Genomic DNA, 7777 nt, shown 5'->3' with positions numbered 1-7777 from the left:
AGAGATATTTTTCTTTTAATATATTATACTATATATACTATATATTATTTGGTCCTGATTTTCCATTATGTTGCACCATTCTTGTTGAAGTCAAAAAATTGCACCAGAGCAAAAAGTAAAGGGGTAAACAAGCTCATGAAGAGGTCAAAGAATTTTTTAAAGCAGAGGAACAGTGTTTATTACTGAGATGATTATTAAAATGATATTTAATTCTGGGAGTCAGAGTGAGATGAGTACTTACTGAGGAATATTGAGCAGGGTAACATTGCTTCGTATGTATATGGTAAGGGAAATCAGTCAACAAGTTATGCTAATTGCATCACTTGAGAAGGATACAGGTTTTATTTTTGGAGCAACATGTTTTAAGTCCTTTCATAACTCTGAAAGGAGAACAAGGAGTCTTGCCTCCCTTTCTAGAGCACACAAGAGCCGTTCCCTTGGTGGCCTTGGTGGGCAGGGACGTCTGTGAGAGCATCAGGCACCAGACATTTCCCACGTACTGGGACCTGTCTCACCCCAAGAGGAACTTTCTGGAGCTCTCCGCAGAGCAGCACCTCCATGAGCTGTGAGGCCTGCCAGTGTCACTTGACATGACATTGCGGGATTTTAGGTGGGAGCTGATTCTAGGTTAGCCCCTGGAGTCTGACCTGGAGAGTTTTGGAAGAGTGGAGTTAAAATGTGTTACTGTCTTGCTCAGCATCTCTCTGCCTGCTACAGTCTATAGACTGTGACAGTGATAATTTGCAAACATTCCCATGCAAACATTGCTATTTTGTTTTGTCAATATGAGCAAGTAGTGTTGTTGTGTTTGCAGTAAATACTGCTTGCATACAGTGGATTTGTTTCTGAAAGCTTCAGATCATGTTGCTGGCAGCATGGTCCCATCCAGAGGAGCAGTGCAGTCTCGCAGAAGAGATGAGAGCGGCTGGCTCACGTGGGGAGGGTCACGGCTCTGCTGGGTCAGACTCACCTGGGCTTTGTAGATCCTCTTACTGAATTCTTTCTTCTCTACTTGGGATAATCTCATGATTTTTTTTTTCCCTAGCGCAAATCCAAAGGGATTAGAGATTAGAAATCCCTTAAATCTCAACTTCTCTGATATTTGTGTCTGAGAATGTCACAGGTTACTGATACTATGCACCTTGTCTCTCCTTTCAATTCCCTTTCAATTCTTTTTTTTTTTTTTTTTTTTTTTCCCAAACTGAATTTATTTAATTTCTTCTCTATTCAAAGTAAAATTTAACTTAATTGTTTTAACTCAGATATATGATTTCAGACATGGTGCTGAGAAGCATACTTCAGTATTTCTGCTTTCTCTTGTTGATCTAAGGAAAAGCAGCCACCAAAAAAACAATCCTGACTGGTGCTGTTGAAACATCAGTCATTCTTGGGTGACTTGAAAGAAAGAGAGAAAAAGATATCACTAATTCTCTTTGGATTTTAGAAGATGTGAAAAAAGTGAATCTTCTGTAACTGGAGAGTAACAGCTGTCCAACAGTACTTTCATCTAATAATAATAATTAAAAGGTATAATTTAAATTATTATTAAATAGCCTATAAAACATATCTAAACATAAGTACACATGCAAACAAGCTCTCTTTTTATTTTGGCTAGTTGTATCTGATCAGTGCTTTTTCAATTTTCAAATTTTCATCACTAGCATGCTAACGAAATGTGTGTCTATACCTGGTAGTTTTAATATACTTCAGAAGATATTTGTAGCCACTAAGGTAATTTATATCTGTTAGCTTGTGGTACTTCCAGATGCAACAACAAAACAAAATGATTTACAGGCGTCGCTAGACGTCTGTAAAATAAAAAGTCATCAAATGTCTGCTACATTGTGACAGTTCTCTAAAGTGATTTTTATTTCTCATATTTGCTCTGAAAAGCTAAGAGGAACGTGTTAGGAGCTTTTATTTCATTCTTTCTAATGATTCATAATTAACGTCGCAGGAAAATTGTATTTTTAACTTCAGATTTGCATTGCATGTCAAAACTGATTGCTTAGTCATTACAGAACTCTATTATCAAAATTCTGTGAAGGTAGTGACTATTTTTATTTGGTTTTCTGTACCTGGGTGTCCAGCAAGGGGAGGAGGGGAAGCAGCACCCACCCTGCTGCAGTTGCACAAGGCTGGACTGAGAGCTGAGGTGCACAGAGGGTGTCTGTCGGAGGAGTGATGCTGCTGTGGGCTGGGAGGAAAAGGAGAGTTCAGCAGTATGTTCTTTGTATAGATGTGAACATTGGGCACTTTCATTCTTTACATAGTTATTTACTAACAAAACACACAGGAAGAAGATCAAATAAAAAAAATAAATAAATAAAAAGGCAAACAGGTTTATTCTGCTGAAGCCATCCATGAGTTTTGTTATTTTTTTCCCACTTTGTTGCAGACGTCCTGAGGCTCAGAATGGCAGTGAACTTCCATGAAGACAAAGAGTAAAAGGTAGATATCTTTTGGTATTGATTTTCTTTTCCCAGATGTACCCAAATCTTACAAAGGGTAACATTTAAATAAAGTAACCAAGCGGGCAAGCGGGCAGCAACAGTTTTCTGTGCAGAGGCCAACGTGTACAGTCAGGTCTCCTTGTAAACGGGCACTTTCCAATGGGCTCAGGTCAGGATGAGTCTAAAACCCATGTTTAGAGGATGGAAGAGAGATGAAAGCATAACATTTGAGAGATACACTTGATTTATCATATATTTGATTTCTTTAGCCCCACTGAAATGAAACTTCCTCTGTTACACTCCAGAGGAAGACTGGAGTAACACAGGGTGTAATCAAATCACATCTTTCTTCTGCTTGAGCTCACTCCTCATTTTCTTTACTAATACTGAATGTAGAGTCTGCTAAAATAATAAAAGGCTGTGTTATTTAATACAAAGTTTTTAAAAACATTTTAATCCTGTCTGGATCATTGTGCACATTATTATTATTTTTAGTATTACACAAGTGTATTTCTTGATACAAACAAATGAAATTGCTTTTGTGTATATAAAATATAATTATACTCCACAAGGGATAAAGCAGTAAACACCATGTTTAAGTGCTCGACATGCATTGTTTAGCATTTAAACTATTGATTAAAGATGCAAATAATCTGTTCTGCATCACTTTGTAATAATCACATTTCTTCCCAGGAATATATCCCTACTGCATGTGCTATGTGTTGTTGATGCACCAAGGACTGCAGTAGATTAAAACTGCAAAAGATGACTGAGTGTTGTTGGTGTGCATCGCTTGAATAGGAGGCAACTCTTCCTCAAGGTTTCTCTGGAAACTTGAGAATGAGTTTCCCAAACTAGCTGATTGCTAAAATATGGACAACCAGAGGGAAAACTATGTTTTCTCTGTCTGTAAAATATGTGCTAGGGATGAGCTCAGGAGTTATAAACCAATGGACTTTACTAACGTACTTGGAACATTGGCTGAAAAACAGCTATAGAGTTATAATGAGCATGATATTATAAGGACAAAACAGCACTGCTCCCAAAAGGAAAATTCTCTTTCCTCCTGGATGTCAGCAAAATAACAGATAACCAAGAAGTGATAGATATAATTTATTTGGGGTTTTAAAAAGCTCAAGAGGCTATTAAGGAAGCTAAGAGTAATCACAGGGTAGGACATAATGGACTTTCATGGACTAGAAACTGATTAAGAGAGGGAAACAAAGAATGAAATAAGTACATCTAGCAAGTTAAAAATTGGACTGAAAACTTAATTCTCTTTCAATATCTAATGGGTTTTATTTATGGCATTGGATGATAAATTGTCATAAATACACCCAGTATTCCAATAAATGGTCAGCAAAAAGTCTTTTCTGTTAATCCAAACAAACTGCTCCTCATTTTATTTTTTGCAGCTTCACTCAAATGCCATTAGTTATCATCCTCAGGAAATCTACATAGATGGGAAAAATTGTTATTATTTGATGGATTAATAGGTGCTAAAGTCCTAAAAGTCAACCTTTGTTTAGTTAGTTTTATTATTACAATGACAGCTAATGTAATAATGAATATGGATACAAAAATGTAATTAAATGTAATTTAAAAAATGAGAGATGTTATGGGGGGAAAATTACAATAGATCATCCAGTTTATGTTTCTGTCCAAATAAAATATTTTTTTCAGGAATGCTTTTATGTGTTTTGTGGAAGCAGCTTTTAAGTGAAACTTGTAAGTAGCAGCATTTCATGAGCATTTCATGAGTCTTGCTTTCTCTGATTTCATGGATTGTATTGTTATGGCTTGTATATACCTTGAACTCTTAAAATCAAATATTTCAACATGAAATACTATTCTCAGTCTGAATGTAAGACTGCTTCATAAAACAAGATATTTCATTTTTAGTCTCTAGGCTGCCTGTGTTTGTGTGAATTCATGCACACACAGGTATAGAAAGGAAGGAATACACAGTGTTCGATGGCAGGAGATGTCTTATGTGTTGGATGCACTTTGCAATGGCTGTAACATCTTGGGAAGGTTTCAGGAAAGCTGTCAAATGAATGAAGGGCTTCTACAAAAACAGATAACAATATATTAGGGTGAATAATTTCCAAGAAATAATATTTTGACTGAACATTAGGAAAAATGGTTTCAGGATAGTGACATTCAAGATAGTGAAAGACTCAAATGGTTTACAGACAGTGGTTAAAGACACCACTCCACTGGGTATTGTCAGAGCTGGACAAACATCCCTGAGGGTGGATGCAACAGCAAAGCTAATTTAATTCACAACGGTTGTCTTGAAATTTTAGCTCAATTATTTTAATTGGTGAGACAGTTCGGGCTAGTGAGTGGTTGGACTCTCCGCTTTGAGGTTTATCAAAAGAGGCAAATGTGCTCTTTGGGACAGCTGTAGTTGTCTGAATTTCTGTTATTAGTGGTATTATGAATTTTAGCTCCTTAATGAACTTCTCAGAAGCATTTTAAGTCTCAGAATCCCCTGCCCTAGCCTCTCTCTTGTTACAGCCTTGCATCGTCATAACTCTGGTGCTCTTATTAAAGGCTAGTGTAGGTCTTGGTGATCCTGCATCAATTTCAAGGAATGGTTTTGGTTTGGGCCTTGGTAACTTTAAATAGTTGCAGTCTTCCATATAAAGCTTCCATTATTGTTAGAATGGCAAGGATTCATTCACTGTGTTAAATTCCACAGATGTATTGATTTTTGTCATATGTTAGGAGGTGTTTCTTAGTCCCATAGGTCTTTTTAGCTTTAATATTGGACGGTCTGAACTTGTGTTTGACATTCTGTAAAATTATGTTTCTATGTCTCTCTGAGGGTTGAACAGAGGATGAGTATGTTCTATCACTGCATCTCAGGATGTTTCTATGTAATGATGTTAACTCCCTTTTACTTAATTAGGGACTTAGTGCTATCAAGACAGTCATGCAGATTTTATTACAAGTGTGCAGAGATGGTGCTTCATTCTATTCCTTGGATGGATGAATAGTTTTTGACACAAGTCTTTGTGAACACCTTTGTTCTTTATTATTTTATAAAGAATACCTAGTGAGCTATTTCAATGGAAAAAAAAAAAAAAAGGAAAAAAAAAAAGTGCTTATATGTACCAGGGGATGATGATTTGATGTAACAATAATAATAAAATATGCTGATGTGATCGTATCATTTTCATTGCGTGCGGGTGGAAACTGAAACTTCTGTTTTTGATGAGATGCTGATGATGAATAATCAGCTTCACATCCTAGAGAGGTAAACACAATCTGTGTCGGAATGTATATCAAGGGAAATCCTTCATGTATTTTCATGAGTCTTTGGGCATGGGGGATATTCTTAGATTCTTTTCCAGCATGATTCTCTTTCATTCAGCCCACTCATTTTTATTACAGAGGTCAGCCGCACATCACAGAAGGGTGGGGGGCTTGGACTGGGTCTGCCCTGGCTGGCAAGGAATAGCTACATAAATAATGTTTGAAGCTAAGTTTTTAATATTATGAAAGCAATGTTGTAGAATTGGGCATTCAACCGCCACTTCACCTGAAAAATGCATTAAAGGATGCAGTGATGCTGATACAGGTTAAGCAACGCATCAATCCAATTCTCAACCTAGGCATATTTCTGAAAAAAATGATGATAAATACATCCTAAGTAATCTTTCCATATGATCTAATCATAATGCTAATTGTTGCACTAAGCATTCAATAAGTAAGGCAATTTATCTCACATCCCAGTACCACCTGAATTTTACCACCTGTATTCCAGGAGATTTTTTCCCGTGTAATGAAAAAAAAAAGTTTGAATGGTAGAAGCCATTTATTTAGCTCAGTTTGTTAGTGAAACTTGTCATAATTTTATTTTTTCCTGTCTAATTTTCTTGAACAGCTGTGTGGTCCTTCCCTTGTGTTTACCAAGTAATTTTCTCTTTCTAAGTAGAAATTCCTAAATGATTTTCTAGATCTGTAAAGTTCTGATCCTCCTACTAACCAAGGGTATAAAAGATACCATAGAGAGAGAAAAAAAGATAGAGAGGCCTGAGGCTATCTTCCCAGTAAAGAGCATCTTCCTAGTAATGACCCCTAAATGCTTCAGTTGCTGTAGAAATTAGAATAAGTTACAATGATGTGCAAATTAACTATGAGAAACATAGGTGTTGTTGAGTCTTACCTGGTAGTTGAGTCTGTTCTGCAAAAATTGATTTTTCATTTTTATACCATAATTTAAAAAAAAAAAAAAAAAAAAAAAAAAGACAAACTAAGTTGTTAGGTTGTAAGTGGTATTGGCTTTCTGTGGTACTCTAGAGTGCTGATTCAAAACAAGATTTTCTGTTTCTAATCAGTTCAGATTTTTCTAGGCGAATGAGTTCTTTGTTTTGTTTTAGTTACATATTTAATGATATAAATTTTAGTTGTTGTCCTACCACAGCAATATTCAAGGCTAATAATACTGATGCTGAAGAAATCTCTCTTGGGCATTTTATCTAGTGTTATCATGGTGTTTAGAAATCATTTGCAGAATGTAAGTCATCAAAACAGTAATGTTTATGGATTTGTTTGCATTTAGTTGTCTGTTTGCAAGAATATTGGAATTTGTCCATACTGTTCTGATGTTGCTGTATAGCTTACGCTAGATATGAACAAAATTGCTTTTATCATAGTATCATAGACATCTTTATGACTTACGTATTAATAAATTCACTTGAAGTGAAGGTTCCAGTTACAAAAACAGTAGATGGAATAAGTACTGGAATTTAAGATGTTAAGTATGTGTTCACATGGTTAGTAATGGAAAAGTAATGGTGTATGGGGGCATTTGGAAGATACCAGACAAGAAAAAGTATTTTATTTCTCTGCTGTGTTATGATTCACTATAGTCAGGATATTTTAGCGGTAGTGGCCAGATTCTGCAGACCTGTAACTTTTAGGTATGCCTGGCATAAAAATAAGCTGATGAAACTAGCTTCACAGGGAAAGTACTTACCAAGCAGTTCTTCCCTTTGACATTGACTTTTTTTTTTTTTTCTTAGAAAAGCACAATGTTTTAGTGGTTGTTGTTTTTTGTTTTGTCCTTTTTTTTTTTTTTTTTTTTTTTTTAAATACTGTTTGAAACGTACTATTGATTTCCCAATAAAATGCAAAAGAAAGTCAACATAATTAAAACAAGGGCAACTGTAATACATAGAACAACTAGAGTTTACCAGGGGGAGACGACAAAACTCCCAATTTCTGCAGCATGGCTTTACCCCCAGTGGTACCTCCTCCAGAAGGCAAACTGTAATCATGAAAGAGTTTGTGGCGAATGTTCATTTTCAGGC

At 35.8% G+C, this 7777-nt stretch overlaps 1 long non-coding RNA gene across 1 annotated transcript in view; it reads left to right on the top strand.

Annotated features, from left to right (window-relative positions):
• Window positions 1–2400: 2400 nt before the first annotated feature.
• The window catches only part of LOC116492652, a 42774-nt gene continuing 37397 nt past the window's right edge, over window positions 2401–7777 (top strand). The window contains exon 1 of the long non-coding RNA XR_004253609.1: window positions 2401–2451. This is a non-coding gene — a long non-coding RNA (uncharacterized LOC116492652). The remainder of the gene's footprint in view (window positions 2452–7777) is intronic.

Source organism: Aythya fuligula, chromosome 9, assembly GCF_009819795.1.
Source record: "Aythya fuligula isolate bAytFul2 chromosome 9, bAytFul2.pri, whole genome shotgun sequence".
Lineage (NCBI taxonomy): Eukaryota > Metazoa > Chordata > Aves > Anseriformes > Anatidae > Aythya > Aythya fuligula.
This window is presented reverse-complemented; position numbering and strand designations above follow the sequence as displayed.